General features: G+C 40.6%; 2 long non-coding RNA genes across 2 annotated transcripts in view; one reads left to right on the forward strand and one right to left on the reverse strand.

Moving 5' to 3' along the window:
* The window catches only part of LOC129045363 (uncharacterized), a 400,949-nt gene that overhangs the window by 301,376 nt on the left and 82,596 nt on the right, over positions 1 to 16,977 (reverse strand). The gene's annotated exons all lie outside the window — the stretch shown is intronic.
* LOC135365433 (uncharacterized) overlaps positions 14,946 to 16,977 on the forward strand; it is a 28,632-nt gene continuing 26,600 nt past the window's right edge. Inside the window, exon 1 of the long non-coding RNA XR_010413286.1 lies at positions 14,946 to 15,290. This is a non-coding gene — a long non-coding RNA (uncharacterized LOC135365433). The remainder of the gene's footprint in view (positions 15,291 to 16,977) is intronic.

Raw genomic sequence — 16,977 nt, forward strand, 5'->3', positions numbered from 1 at the left:
TCATGGTTAAAACTCCTCTCCTCCAGCTCCCAAGGAGGATCAAAATTCTACCATCTCCCAGGGCTAATACAATTATATTGTAAAGTGAACTTAAAATCTATGAATGTTTATACTGAGCGAAATGTGGAAGAACTATACTAATGATTTCAAGGAGAGAGTGTAATGATAAAGTAAAATATAGGCTTTTTGGAGAGAAATAAATTTCAAAAACATGAAGAACTCGAAGAATAACAAACAAATTTGACGTGGTGCATAGAGAAATCTGGATATGCATGATACTTTTAAAACTGATGTCATGATACTTTGTCATGGCACTTTTTAAACTGGAGAACAGAATGAAATCCGAAAAACAAAGAAAAAAACTCAGAATGATTTCTGCCAAGAGGGAGAAAATGTACAGCTATTCAACTATCAAAGAATAGCTTATAGTTCAGAAAAAGAAGCTTGCTGCTTTAGAAAGGAAGGCTGGATTTATATAAGGTTGAAATGCCTACAGAGAAAGCTATTTCCACTTGGAATTGAATGGTACACCTGAGGCCAAGAAAGAAAAACTAAACGACCAGAGAGTTAAGTCTACCATACTCATACTCAGAGATAAACCAAGAGCCACACACTGCCATAGAAGAGTCTATGTAAGTGAAGCTGTGTATTGGATGAGGCCGTGTATTGGATGAGGCTGTGTATTTGAATGAGGCTGTGTCGTGGATGAGGCTTTGTATTTGAAACTTACAAAGGTTGCACATAGTTGTATCTTAAGATCTCCACAAATAACAGTGAAGGATCATTATACATAGGGGTCAGTGTAACTTCTCATTCAAACTGGGACACTTTTAAGAGTATAAGGGGGTGATACTAATAATTAAACCAGTGCTTAATTAAATTGAAACTGTCGCAGTCAAACTGAAATGTAAAGTCAACTGAATTACACATAAAACCCCTGTAGTGTGCCAGAGAAACATTTTGAAGAAAGGACACCAAAGGTGAAATCTTCAGAGGAAAAATCCAACTTCTCTGAGGAGGTGGACAAAAGTTACCCAAGCAGAAGAGAATAGGAGAGCCTTCTGCTTAGGGGTTGACCTGGATGAAACGTGGTTGCATGCCTTATATCCTATGTTCCTGGGCACACACAATATTTGCACAACTTATAAATAATTTGCATCTGAAATGTCCTGATGTTTATATGCCCTTTCATCGTTTCTCCTAAGTTGATGATGCCTATGAAATTTTAAGACCCTAGTTGTCAGGAATTTTGTTCAGCTTCCTATAGACAGGCTTAGCCTATGTTGCTACTGCATAATGCATCCAGGGGGAGTATGCAGATTGCTTCCATCTCTGAAGAAATCTCTTGTCACAGCTCGTGGATTAACCACCGTCATTTTCTCACGTGTGGCAGATCATGCATGATGATGCAGCACAAATGTCTTTGGAACATGTATAGGTCAGAGTCCCGCAGGATTCAAGGCACACTCAAAAGGAGTGCAGGGCCACTTTCAGAGATGGGCAATGTGAGAGGCAACCAGGGGGAGGATAAAAACACCCTAAGACCAAGCAAAATAGGTCAGACAGAGAACCACAAATACAGTATGACTTCACCTCTATGTAGATCTTAAAAAACAAACAAACAAAACAAAACAGAAACAGACTCTGGGGGCTGCCAAAGGGGAGGGGAGGTGGGGGGGGCCAAAATAGGTGAAGGGAATTAAGAGGTACAAACTTCCAGTTATAAACTAGGTAAGTTACAAGGATGTAAAGTACAGCAAAGGGAATATACTTAATAATACTGTAATGACTCTGTATGCTAATAGATGGCAACTAGACGTATCATGGTGATCATTCTGTAATGTATATAAATGTCGAATCATGCAGCACCTAGGTGGCTCGGCTCCGGTCATGATCCTGGAGTCCCAGGATGGAGTCCCGCATCGGGCTCCCTGCTCAGCGGGGGGTCTGCTTCTCCCTCTGACCCTCCCCCCTCTCATGTGCTCTCTCTCTCTCAAATAAATAAATAAAATCTTTTCTAAAAAAATAAATAAATGTCGAATCATTATGCTATACACCTAAAACTAATGTAATATTGTATGCCAACTATACTTCAATTAAAAAAAAAAAAAAAAACCTGAGACCACCGCCACCCCTAAGCTTGAAAGGATAAGGAGAAAGAGACATTACAGGAACCTGGAAAAAGCTGTAACTATAGGAGAGACCTACCAGATAGGAGTCATGGCCTTTGGTAGAGGAATACAGCCTCTGCTGACCCCCAACCTTATAGGGAAGAAACTGTGGAATAAATATCCCGAATTCCCCTTCTTCCAGCCATCCAGTCCCTTGTTGGTCCTTCTCTTAGGCATAACCCATAGGTCAAGCGTGCCCGGCTGATAAAAATCCACAGAGATCAGCCTCCTGGGTAACAGGAGAGTGAACATGGAAGAATGGATCCAGAGAGACAAATGGAGACTATTCAGCGGAATTTAACTGAATACTATAAAAGACTATTTCTAAACTCTAGATAGGTCATATACATCCTTTAAGTTTGTAAGCAAAAACTAAGAACATTTTGATCTTCACAGCAATACCAGAAATAGAGCAGGTATTATTAGTATAATACTTATTTTACAGATGAAGAAATACTAGACAGAGAAGAGAAATTACTTGCCTAAATCATCCAAAAAAAAATCAGTGAATGCCATTGTGTCCACGAACTTGTCAGAGAACCGATTATTTCCTAAGTTTGGCTTCTACTTCTAAACCCAGAGAGCTTTCCATTTGTCCTTAACAACATAATCTTGTATATTCCCCATTGTATCATAGAAGAAGACTAAAAATGAATTATACAAGCATATACCAAAAGAGATTTACAAAATGAAGGCACTGTCTTTGCCTTCCTGGGGCTCCTAGCTTATGGACAGGAAAAGAACATCACTCAGAAAAATGTGGGAATGGAGGCGCCTGGGTGGCTCAGTCGTTAAGCATCTGCCTTCGGCTCAGGTCATGATCCCAGGGTCCTGGGATCGAGCCCCGCATCGGGCTCCCTGCTCGGCAGGAAGCCTGCTTCTCCCTCTCCCACTCCCCCTGCTTGTATTCCCTCTCTAGCTGTCTCTCTCTCTCTCTGTGTCAAATAAATAAATAAAATCTTTAAAAAAAAAAAAAGAAAGAAAAATGTGGGAAGACTATCAGTCAGTCAATGAGCGTTTCTCCAGCACCTACTATGTACTAAATGCCAAGTACATAAAACTTGTGTGGATGCAATTAGCCACTTTATTTTTGTGGCCATTTTCTATTATGATTTGTGGTTTATGATCCTCAAAACTAAGGGCAAATTTTCACGGCTCTGACTCACAAAGAAATAATGGTTGACATTGTATCTCATATTTCATTATGAGTGGGCCAATGTAACATTAGAAAGCTCATCCTAGGTGAGTATCCACCATAGGTCCCTTCATCTAGAGAACCCTGTTCTCAGTCTCAAGATCTGGTGGCAGCAACAGTAATAGAATCAACACAAAATCAAGTGATGATATATGTGGCTTTCTGCCTTAAGCACAGACACAGAAATCCAGTGACCACTTTATAAACAGAGTAAAGCATGCGAATGAGTATACATATTACCCTGGATCTTACATGAGAAAGAGACTGCTCTGTGTTTACCAAAATCCATTTCCTTTTTCTCCTGGGCACACAAGCAGACAACACTAACTACTCTTCCTACAATGAGATGAGGCCATAGAACTGAGTTCTGGCCAACGTGGCGGAAGTGATTTGCTCCACTTTTAGCCTGGCCCAGAAAACCTCTAGACATCTTGTACTCTCCTTCTGTTCCCATCTGCCAGTTCATTATCAATGTCCAGGGGACACTGGAAACCCCAATTAAAGATGGTGGAAACAATGTCACCCTGAATCCTTGATTTGGAATAGCCACACCCCACCCTCTCCACCCCCACACAGCAACGGATCCAGTAAAATTAATGAGGTTACTACAATAACCTCAGGAATACACCATCTCTCAAGTATAAGCACTCTTAACATTTTTATGTGCAAATATGGATATATGTTTCCAAAAAGTATACCCTATTTTACACATTGTCTTGTAGTCTTTTTACTTGATTCTATATTGTGAACAATTCCCCATGTTCATAGAATTCTTCAATATTACAATTTTTAATGACTCTATAGTATTTCAAGTTGTAGCTATATCATGTTTTCAATTTTTTGCTTTTACATATAACTTCTGTTTTTCAACACTGATAGACCTTTGTGACCCTATTATCATGAAAAAGATCACTTCTTCATCTTAGTTATTTGCTGACCTACAGCTACCATTCAGGGTAATGGACCACTGATTTTGTGCTGTTCAACCCCATACAAGTTAATATCTTTCTTTGAGTTTGTTCCGTATGATAAACCTTTCTCCCAGCCCATAGAAAGATACCCTGTGAAAGTTAATAAATGTCCTTTAAAAGATTACAAAATAAAAGGACTGGTGTGAATCATCAGACATTGGTATCCAGTCACTGGCTGCTCTGTGACCCCTATTATCATAGAAAATTAATTTTTTTGCCATAAATTGACGATGGTAAAGTCATAAATAAAATATAAATCTATCCATCAGAAGGCTTATCTAATTTTCCTGTTCCAAAAGAGAAATCCATATAATTAAATAAGTTAATTGAACCCTATCCACTTTTTCACTTTTCTACTAAAAGGATCTCCTTTTAGGAAACTTGTGAGGGTAGGAGTTAGAAAATGTCTCCATGCGTACAGGAATAAATTCAAAAGAAAGTGACTATTGTTGCACTATATTTTATATAGTGCATAATTGGAACAGCACAGAAAATAGAGGCACTCTCAAAAATGTATAAGGTGATGCAACCTTTGAAAATTATTTAAGTCAGGAAGATAAAAGTTTTTCTACAGCTTCAAAAAGCACTTCCAAATTATAGTTAACATTGCAGTGTAATTTCGCTTGATACAACAGTATAACCTTGAGATGGTTTTCCCAAAAAGAATTCCTAAAATAAAAAATAATTATGACACTTAATTAAAAATCTGGTCATTATTTTTTTGTAAATATGGTCCAGATCCTGCTATATGTGATTATTTTAAGATACAAATATTTTTAAGAAGCTCTGGGGGGCAGAAAAGATCTAAATTCAATGACATCCACCAGAGGAAGCTGTGACGCCAATAAGCCATGTCAGTGTCTCTTGGCCTTTCTCTACCTCTTTGTGAGAAGCAGGATTAACACAGAAAGCTTATACCTGGACTCACTATTAGCTTTGAAATCTGTCTCTTCTACTTATTAACCATGTGAACTTCAGCTATTCATTTTACTCCTCTTGGTTACTGTTGCTATAAAATCACTGAATACCCATGTCACAGGAATTACTGTTAATATTTAATTGGATACTATATCTAAAGAAACTAGCATAGTCCCCGGAACTGAGTAGTCAACATTTACTCAATATTACCCACATTACGTATCTCTCTAACACTGTTGCTTAGGGCTTTTTCTTAAACTTAGATGACTTTCTGTCACTGAATAATTTGTATGATATCCAGTTACAATTTTCGTATTCATTTATCCATCTAATATATATCTGTCCTGTATCTACTATGTTCCCGGAACCGTTCTAGTGCTAAGGATACAGCAGTGAACAAAATACACACAAAATGTGACCTTTATGAAACGTACATGTTCATAGAGGAATATAGATTTTTTTAAAGTAAAACATACGGTGTAACATCTGGGTATAAGCGGTATGGAAAAAAGCACAGCAAGAAGGAATGACAAAGAATTCTGGGACTCACTGAGGTTGCAATTTTAAATAAGATGGCCAGAGCAGGCTTCACTGAGAAGGATATAGTTCTACAAATGCTTGAATAAAATGAGGGAGAGACACTGGACTGTCTGGAACTATATTCCAGGTAGAGGAAAGAGCAAGTATAAAAGGCCTTAAGACAGGAGCATGTCAGGCATGTGGGACAAACAGCAAGACCAGAGATGGTGTGTCATGAATGGGTGGAAGACTGGTAGGCCAGAACAGGGGCTACATCATCTATAGCCTTCTAGACCATTTTAAGAGCTCTGGATTTTACTCTGAGTTAAATGGGAGTATCTGAAAATTGACTAGATTGTGTCAGGAGTAGAAGAAAGGTGACAGACTTAAACTGGACTGAGTCAAGTGTGAGGCCTCCAGTGAATGAAATTTTAAGTCTGAACAAGCAGATTAATTTTACCAAAGAGAATCCTGAATTACGGTGGCCACAGTGGAGAACTTCTCACCTAGATAAATTTATCCATTGACAAGGTTACCTAGAACAAAAGCTGTCTCAGCCAAGCACTCACCAACAAAGGCAAAAGGGAGAATTATTTTTCCTCCTTGACAGTTTCTGGTGACCAGGATGAGACCCGCTGGGACACCCCATTCACTCCAGAGCCTGGAGACAGAATCCTGGGAAAACAGGCAGAAAGCCGGCAAATGGTGAGAATTCCTACCAAACTCAGCTCTCCCAGATGCCTATCTGTGGTGACTGCTTGAGAGAAGAAGGTGAAATTTCACACTGTGCCTTCAGAATTTGCTTTCAGGCACCCATTGGTTGTTGATCTTTTCTCTTCCAGGGACAGCTTTTGCCTTCTCATTTGTCTTCTCTGTGTCCTGAGAATCTGGCTTGGCAACTCTCAGGTTGGGGCCTCAAAAAAACCGTCAGGCAGAAATGTGGGTGGCACCTCATGTGTAGGTAGGGTTCTGCTGACTGTTGCCAGCTCTCAAGGGAATTATCTGAGTCTTCCTTTCGCTTATCTTTGGAAGTGGCTCTGGATCTTGGGAGGGAAATATTTTTGCACCCTCTTTGGGAATGCCTCTCGTGTCCGAGGCGTTATTCAATACTGCCAGGAATATTTACTGTTCATTCAGGCTGAAACCTGACAAGATATTTGAAAGGATTTTCTGAGAACCTCTGTTAGGAGTTACCTGGACACATAGGTAGTCAGGGCCTGGGTCCCCAACAAGAAAACAGGGAGCAGGACAGCTAGGACAAAACCACACTAGCATCCTGTTTTACAGCTTAGACAAGACCACCTGTCTAGCAGCCTCTGCAGAAGTGACTTTTGCAAAACATCCTGCAACAAAACAATTAACCATAAAACACTGGTCACTATCACAAGCTGAAGCAGTTAGTCTCCAGATGTCAGCCCAAAAGATCATCAACACCTGAATAATAATCCGAGAGGGAGACAGGTGCATGATCAAAGCCCTGACTGGCACACCTTAGCAGCCAATCCACAGGGGGTCCACACTCAGGATGCTCAAGATAGTTCCACAAAAGAGCTTATAAAAACCCCTAGACTTGAATGCCAAAACAGCAACCCTCTCGGGTCCCCTCCCTCGCTGGAAGCTTTGTCCTATTATCGCTCAACACACTTTGCTTTGCTGCCTACCGCTCTTTGTCTGGTCTACCTCTTCATTCTTTGCAGGGGCGTGACCAAGAATGGCAGGCACTAACGGAACAAAAATCCTGTACCAGCTCTATGGTCAGAAGTTGACCAAATTAGAAACTGATATTCAGAGCCTGATGGGAACTTTTTTTGACCCTTTCTCCCCCAAGCTACAACGAACTATGTAGGAAGAGGGAAAGAAAAACATTCTGAAGCCTTTGGAGAAGGATTTATTGAAACATTCCAAAGACACACAGCTCTATCTAGAACATAGTTATCTTTTGATTTTCATCTTGGTTGACGATGTTCTCCCTGATATACAAACGTAAACTGAGCATAATCTAGTTGGACGCGTGAGGCAGCCTCTTGATATCATTCAGGTTGCAACCCAGTTCTTTGAAGAGTTAAAAACAACTATACTTACCCTACAAATCTAGTTTTCACAAAAACAGAAATAAGGCTCTACAAGCAATTCAAAGTTCACATCCCTGTTTTCCCAATCCCACAACCTCCCTATTCATCTCAAAAGGCTTGCGGATATTGTAAAAAACCCGGATTTAGGGATTAAAAGTCTTTTTGGTAGAACTTGCATTCTTTTTCTGTGTCTTTTGAGATGTAAGTGTTCTACCTGCTCTTCTCTAGGAACCAAGGTAATTCTTATCATAATGAGGGGGGGGAAATAGCTGCTTTGAAAACTATGAAAAATCTTAAAGTCTCTTCTACAAATATTAGTAAAAGCTTTAGCCATCTGAACAGGTAACTTATTCCATCTGCCAGAGACACGATTTGGATCCAACTCTTCTTTCATAAACTAGTGAGTTCTGCATTACTGTACCTGTCTCATAGCTAAAATTTTAAAAGAGAAACTATCCATATATATATATATGTGTGTGTGTGTGTGTGTATATATATATATGTTTATGTGTGTCTATGTATGTGTGTTATAGATCTGTGATTTTTTTTCTACCTCCAGGTGGTATTACCAAAATCAATTTGTAAAGAGCTCTATCTAATTGGCTAAAACAAACAAGCATTTATATAAATCAAGTATACTCTCAGAAATGTAGGCAATCTAGGATAATCTTCAGTAAATAAAAGCTAGTTTAAGTTTTTTGGTTTCATTAAAACAGGCATGTCTTTATCAGCTTTAAAATAATACTTTTACCTGTGTCTAGGTTTACTAAAAGTCAACTAACTTTATCTCCGTCACAGAATTTGTCAGTAAGAGATAACTTAAAATAATGGTTAGCTATTTAATATCTCATAAAATTTCCAAGACTAATCCAAACAAAATTGTTAAGAACAAGAAAATTTAATAGATATAAGATAAAAGTTTATAAATGTATTTTTAACAATGATTATGCTTTATGATATGTGTACTTAAAAATAGTTTCCAGGGATGCCTAGGTAGCTCAGTCAGCTAAGCATCTGCCTTCGGCCCAGGGTCCTGGGATCGAGTACCTCAAGTGGCTCCTTGCTCAGCAGGGAGCCCGTTTCTCCCTCTCCCTCTGCCTGCCACTCCCCCTGCTTGTGCTCGCTCTCTCTCTCTCTCTCTCTCTGACAAATAAATAAATAAATAAATAAATCTTCAAAAAAAATAGCCTCCAAAAATCTTTTTGGTAATTTGAAACCTTAAAGTTATACTGAGATGAGTTAAATGATGAATATTTATTGAATAGCTAGATCACTTCCAAATAAGATAAAATACTAAAATTATTGAACATAAGTTTATCCACTTCTGACTTCCTTTGACAGAGGACCTAAAGACATTTAAGTCTATAAGTAAATATGTTATTGCCACACTGAAAAATTTACTATGAGGAAGAATATACTTCTAGAAATTATGAGATGTGTTTATAAATTTGGCTAGGATCTAGGACCATCGTCCTATACCCACTTCAGCTTCTATTTGTATTAAAACAGTCAAGATACTCTGCTGGGTCAGGATGCAGGCACTTTCCCAGTGCTAGGTTCTAGCGTCATCCAGCATTATTGTTGAGTCTGCCTGATCTACTTTGCTAAAGCCTCATCTTCGAGGCTGACTTCCATCCTTTGCCTTCCTCCTAAAGAGAACTCCCTCTCATCTGCTTATTCTAGCTAATAAATCCTTTTCCTCTGAACACTGCCCCTCATTAAAAGTAAATTCCGTTTGTCCCGAGATACCGAGACTGGCACCTATTTCCACAGAAGCCCTTTTCTGTCTTATGGGTCAATGCTGCTTAATTCGCCATGCACACTGTCGTCATTAGGTACTAATGGCCTGAGTGCAGTGAGTATGCATGTTTTGCAGCCAAAAATGTCTGGCCTCCCATACTAGAGTCACATGAGTGGTATTCACACCTACATGCAATTTAGTTTGAGTGCCACGAGGCCTCTTACAACCTTCGTCATCTCAATGTGGGGCCGTTACCCACGAGAATAGGCTCTACACACGATGCTCACTGCTTTAATCCCATCAGGAACCTACTCTTTATCCCTCTTTTACTTAATAGCTTTCCATCCAGAGAACAAGACTGATGTGCAAGCATGGTGAGCATGCTGCCATTACATTTTGTTCATTATAACCAGGGATCTTTCTAAGGATTTTATCACACCAAGGTTTATAGTTACACAGTGATCTGCTGGCTGCCATACACCACACATTTTGAAATACCGGTAGGAAGCAGTTCTCAGAAATTCCTTCTCAAATGACATCAGCTGTATTAGATATAACCTGAAAAATGGAAATCAAAAGATTAACATTTCCGCCGTCGGAAGGGACATTGGGTTTAGAGCTTCTGCTGTTCCACGTTGCTAGCAGCAATACTAATACAGCAAACGCTTTCCTCTCCGCTCACTCCCATTCACACAGGGTAGGGTTACACAGGTACAGAACTAGTGGGCTATCCAAACCGCTAGGCAACACAGGCTGTCAGCCTGAACTTTGCCAGGTGGCATGAAGACACAATCCATCCCCCTGCCCCACCACCACCACCATCAGTCCTTTAGGAATTCTGGCATAAAGGCTCAAAGGCATAGTTACAAGTTACTTGCTTAGGAATCATCCCTGTTTCTGGCACCCAAAGTTGCATCCCTGGTCCTGGGGCCATTGCATCAGGGAAAAAGCAAAAGTTGAGGTGATACAGGGAAGAAATGTACAGAATCTATCCATCTAGCCGTTACCCTCTCCTATAGGGGTAGAAGCACCCATTCATGTGAGCCAGCCTTTTATACCTATATCTCCCCCCATTTAGGACAGCAAATTTTGTAACTGCCCACTCCAATTCTTTATTAGACCATTACTCTGAGGATGCTAAGAAATATGATTATATCCATTTGATATGACAGCTCTTTACCCACTCTTGGATACTTATGTTGCTTAGTCTGAAGAAATGTAATTCAGCAGCCCAAATTGGTACAGTATCTTCTGTTCCAAATCTTCAGTAGTACTTGAGCATTTGCATCTATCACCAAGTATGCAAATCCCATATGGGTTAAGCATCCATATATTTCAGGACCCAGTCATAGCCCCCTAGGCTACCTGCATTGGTCCAGTATAATACCCTTGCTAGCTATGTGTGGTGCTTTCCTCCCAGGAATCGTCCTCATAGCCATCTGCAATCTCTGCCTCTCTTGTTGACATAACCATTCTTGTTGGCATTTTGTGTCTCAGAGGGTACAAGAAGACTGTGTCTAGGTTCAGCCTATCTCTGCACAGCTGCAGTCCACACTAAGCCCACTCAATTCATGGATCTAGGTGGCCACTTCAAGAGAGTGCACCAAGAAGTCCATTTGGTGGTTCCAATCACCTTCTGAACCTGGAAGGGGGTTCTTCTGATGGGCATAGATATGTCTTACTTTATTGCAGCTCTCAAATTTCCATAGTGATTTCCACAGAGCAGTGTCCCATATGGGCATCCCTGCAGTAAGCCAGATTTCCACTTTCCTTTTGCATGACCACATGGCCAAGCCATCAGCCTTCACCCGTGAGTCAATAAAAACCAAAACATAGGGACTCTTGTCATTGTTCAATTCTTCCATCACTGCTAGAAAAAGAGCATGCAATTCAGCCCACTGAGTTGATTTGTTTTTACCTTTTTCAGTCAGAGTGGTGGCATTCCAAAAAGGATGCTATCCATTTACCTTGGAACTGCCATCCATAAGCCAAACAGCTCTTTGTTGGTCAGTCCAGAACTGTTTCTAGGGCACTGTCCAAATGATAATAGAATCTGGCTGCTCCTAAAGCAATTCCAAATTCAGCCCTAGGGAAAAGAGGCTCATGAATATCTCCTCCTTGTATCCCTTTAGTAGTATGATCTAGTATAAACCATATCCATTTTAGTATGGAACTCTGCGGGCACTGTCCTCCCCATTAGAGTATTGTTTCAACATCATCCAAAACATCATGGGTATTTCATATTTCAAGATTATTTTATATCCCTCAGTCATAAGGGTAGTTTCAATTAATATTTGACAGCAAGCTAATAATTGCCCTTCATCTGATATAATGAACTGAGTATCTGTTTCCACCAACATTCCTATGTTGAAACCCTACTCCTCAATGTAATGATATTTAGGAGGTGGAGCCTTTGGGAAGTAATTATGATTAGATGAGGTCATCTCATGAAAGGGATTAGTGCCGGGGCGCCTGGGTGGCTCAGTCGTTAAGCGTCTGCCTTCGGCTCAGGTCATGATCCCGGGCTCCTGGGATCGAGCCCCGCATCAGGCTCCCTGCTCGGCGGGAAGTCTGCTTCTCCCTCTCCCACTCCCCCTGCTTGTGGTCCCTCTCTTGCTATCTCTCTCTGTCAAATAAATAAAATCTTTAAAAAAAAAAAAAAAGAAAGGGATTAGTGCCCTTATAAGAGTAATGAGAAACCTTACTTCCCCACTCCGTTCCCTGCCATGTTCAGATATGACCAGAAGTTGGCAGTCTGTAACCTGGAAGAGGGTCCTCACCAGAATTTGACCTTGCTGGCTCCCTTATCTCAGACTCATCGCCTCCAGAAATATGAGGAAAAAACTCTGTTGTTTAGTAGCCACCAAGTCCACGGTACTGTGTCATAGCAGCCCAAACAGACTAAGACAAATGAAAATTCTCTGGTCCAAAGTCCTAGTCGTCAATGCTGGGAGACACTCAGGAGCTTATGCCTGAAGCCCCAGTCTACACTCCATACCGAGAATCTGTCTGTGCTAGCCCTCCAGCTTGTTCCACACTGTGTGGGCTCAGATAATTTTACTGGTTCCCATTTAACATGCCCAATTAATATTGCTTGAAAGGCAGATTCACATGCTTTCTATTTTAAGGGACCAGCTCTCCAGTCAGACACAATGTCTATCCACAAAAGACATTCAGGTAAAAGAGACACAACTGCAAACACATTCACGTTCCTTCTATACCCAATTTGTTGAGGGTTTTTATCGTGAAAGGATGTGGCATTTTGTCAAACGCTTTCTCTGCATCTAATGAGATGATCATATGATTTTTATCTTTCATTCTGTTAATGTCATGTATCACATTTATTGACTTACCTATGTTGATACCTTATGGCTTTTAAAATTTCTACAAACCAAGGTAAATACAGGGACTAGTTTAGAGCACTTTAATGTTGGAGGACCAGCAGGGGATCCCTTTGATCCACCCAAAGGATGTGCTGTATTAAAACTTTTGTTTCAACCCTATCAATGTCTATTTTATTCATCCCATTTCTTAATAACCATCCAAAGATTTTCACTCTGTGGGGATGATTTTCTTCAATCTTGTCTTTTTTTTCCTCTTTGTTTTGCTCCTATCAATATTTGCTTTATTCACCCCATTTCTTAATAACCATTTAAAATTTCCCACCCTGCTAAGACAAGTTCCTTGACTTTCCCCTCTGCCTCTGCATTCTCTTATTAATTAATCTAATGTTTTTATCAGTACGTGTAAGGTCCAGGAGGAGAAGGTGAGACAGCAAATTCAATTCAGACTTGCTATACTGTTGCTCGATAGTGCAGCAGTAGGGTTTCACCAGACATCCATGCAAAAGGGACCATGAATTGGTAAGAGGCATATTCAGTGAGTGAATATCCTGATTATCATGAAGCCAGTCCCATGTGGCTTGCATATGAAGCTTATCAGCTGCTTCATCTGGGGTGTTCCACTTGGCCTTTACAGAGAAAGTCGGTCAAGGTCTGTTCTCAGAGTTAACAGTCGCCACAGGGACTGTTCCCTTCGGAATAACCTAACGTGTGTCTGGATCATGTACTGCCATCTGTGATTGTTCCGTAGTGAGCTGTGGGTTCTGCATCAATCCAAACATGCTCTTCCACTGCACAGCATTCAACGCCAAAGAATCTCTACTGCTCTTAATTAGTCATCCTCACAGTCCATTTTAGTAAATACTCTTCAGAAAGCTGACGATACCAATCCACAAAATGAGACAACTCTTTTACACCATACCCCCCTGGTTTCAATAATTTCTTGATTTTGCCTTCCCCATACATGGATTACCTTCTTTACCTTCTTAGTGCCAGAGGTCGTAGAAGTATTCTTTGCTGTCTTATATAATTTTTCCCTTTGGGAGCTGCTTTGAGGCTAGTGGTCAAAACTCAGACTAACCAAACTCTGAGTTTGGTCTAGCATCAAGATCAGACCCAGCACTGTTTTAATTTCATTTTAGCTATTACAGATAACAATAATCAAAGGATTGTACATTTTGTTTTTTCTTATTGGTTTGCTTTTCCTTATGCAACTCCCTGGGAGTTGGATCCGTCTCTAAATTCCACTGGCAAGCTTTACCTTTAGTTATGATTTAGTAAATCTAAATGTAATTCTGATACTACCTACCCAGAGCCAGAGTCAGACTCTCCATGTCTGAGGACTCATTCCACAAGGCCACCCTCACTTTAGACACCAGTGGCCAGTATCAGGTCCCCAAGGTCACCACACACGTTACCAAGTTGTCAGACTCAGCTACAAAGTCAGGGTTTCCCACAAACCCCCTTCCCCAAGTTTAATAATTTTCTAGAATGACTCACAGAACTCAGAAAAAATGTCATACTTAGTATTACTTTTTATTATAAAGGATATAAATGAACAGCTAGATGAAGAGGTACATACAGCTAGGTTCAGAAGGGTCCTGAGTACAGGGGCCTCTGTCCCCCTGGAGTTGGATGCACTACCCTCCCTGGCACATGGATGTGTTTGCCAATTCAGAAGCTCCTTGAGTCCCATCATTTAGAGATTTTTATGGACGTTTCATTACATAGCCATGATTATGACCACCTGTGATTAACTCAGTCTCTAGCCCCTCTCCTTTCCCCAGAGGCTGGGGGATGGGGCTGAAATTTCCAAGCTTTTAATCAAGACTTGATCTTTTTGGTGGCCAGCCCCCATCCTGAAGCTGCCTAAGGGCCCCCCAAGAGTCACCTAGTCAGAACAAAAGAGATTCCTATCACTCTTATCACTTGGGAAATTCCTGGCATTTTAAGAGCTCTATACCAGGAACCCAGCAATACAGGCCAAATATTTTTGGTGGCCAGCCCCCATCCTGAAGCTGTCTAAGGGCCCCCCAAGAGTCACCTAGTCAGAACAAAAGAGATTCCTATCACTCTTATCACTTGGGAAATTCCTGGCATTTTAAGAGCTCTATACCAGGAAGCCTTTGGCAATAAAGGCCAAATACCCTCCTTCTTATACCACACAGAGAGACCAACAAAGGAAGCTGAGAGGAGAGACACATAAAGGAGGAAGAAAACTAGGAGAGTGTGGTCCTGAAGCCAGGTGAAGAAACGTTTTCAAGAAAGAGGAAGCGACTGACTATGTAAAAAAGTCTCTGGTGGCACAAGAAAGTTGAAGAAGAATAAATGATCACTGGATAAAACAGTGGACACATGATTGGTAACCTTTATGAGAACTTTTTCTCTGGAGTAGAGGGGATGAAAAGTCTGTTTTGAGCAAGTTCAAGAGAGTGTGGGAGGAGAAACATTAGGGACCATGCTGCCCTTAAAGGGGGATATGAAATCAAGAGAGATTTGAGGGTTTTGTTTGTTTTCATTTTTAAGATAGGAGATATTATCAGCATGTTGCTTTGCTAATGGAAATAATCAAGGGGGGAAACTGGTAATTCAAGAGAGAAAATGGAAACTTCCTGGCACTCTGTCCCTGAGTAGAGAAGGGGGCATGGGAGCTAGTACACAGGTAGATGGGTTGGCCTTATGTGGGACCAGAGAGGGGCATCCATAATGACAGGAAGGAATGCTGGTTGGAACTAAAGCAAGTCTTTTCAGATTGCTTTTATTTTCTCCAATGAAAAAGCTCATTAGCTGAAAGCACAGGACAGAGAGAGTGTTGGAAGTTTAAAAAGAGAAAAGATATAAAATGCTTGACACAGGGATTCTCAACTGGCCTGTAGACATTTGAGGCAGGATAATTCTTTGTGGGGACAGTGGGGACCACCTGTGCATCACAGTATGTTTAGCAGAATCCCTGCTCTCTACCCGCTAGATGCCAGGAGCACTCCCTGCTCCAAACTGTGACAACCAAAAACATCTCCAGACTTAACCAATCCCCTTTGGTGGGGGGGAAGGGGTTGCACAAATCACCTCTGGTTGAGAACCACTGCCTCCACTAGGAGACAGAATGAACGGATTAGAGAAATATAAACAGATTGTGGTCATCTTGAGGCTCACTTGAGGTTAGTGGTCACGGACTGAAAACGAGGCCACTCAGCTTGCTTGTGTGTGTGTTTTCCATCCATGTTCAGCTGCACAGGATCAGAGCAGACAAGTAGTTAGTACAACAAAGTCAGAAAGGGGCAAAGAGTTGAAGGTGTATGTAAGTAAGTGATTATAATGATAGACTGTTAGTCAGATAAGGAGGAAAGTAGGGATATGAGAGTGGGAGGGATACTGAGAGAGGATGGAACGCGAGACTGTAGACCCAGATAAATGGAGGTGTCTGGATGCTAGAGGGTGTGAGCTGGGAAATTAGAAAGTAATGGCCAGGGAGAGAGATGCTTGAAACTCACTAATCCATAACTACTTAAAGTTATTACCAATCATATGCAGAGCTTATTCTATACTTATTATACATACATAAGTATTACAGTCATCCTAGAATTCAGAGAAATCTTTAGCCCCATGAAGAGTCAGGAATTGTGTTGCAAGAGTTGCATCACTGGAACTAGCAAAGTGTAAAATTCAAATCTCCCACAGAGTTTACCTGTAGAAATCACAGCCTAATAAAGGTGAGCTTTGCATTTTATTTGCTAATAATTCTCTGTATCTCACTAAGTGAAGGCAGCAGAGATTCCAACTGGCTACAAGTTCGAAGACTGGCATGATATTTAGCTTGCCTACATGTGAGAAAACTTGAGGCAAAGGGTTTTTTTTTTTTTTTTTCTTCTCAGAAAAGGGGCTAGGAAGCTTGTGGAAATCAAAGCAGCTCAACAAACCTCTTATTATTAGAATAATGACCATGACATTCAATATCCTTCAGGGCCCGGTCTTTGATTTTGGCACTTTTGGCCACTTTGAAATTAAATCAAACAATATGGAAGAAAAAAGAATATAGAACAAAAGACAAA

Source organism: Mirounga angustirostris, unplaced genomic scaffold (assembly GCF_029215605.1).
Source record: "Mirounga angustirostris isolate CCGP_5_RB_7025 unplaced genomic scaffold, mMirAng1.0.hap1 SCAF_7, whole genome shotgun sequence".
NCBI classification, from domain to species: domain Eukaryota; kingdom Metazoa; phylum Chordata; class Mammalia; order Carnivora; family Phocidae; genus Mirounga; species Mirounga angustirostris.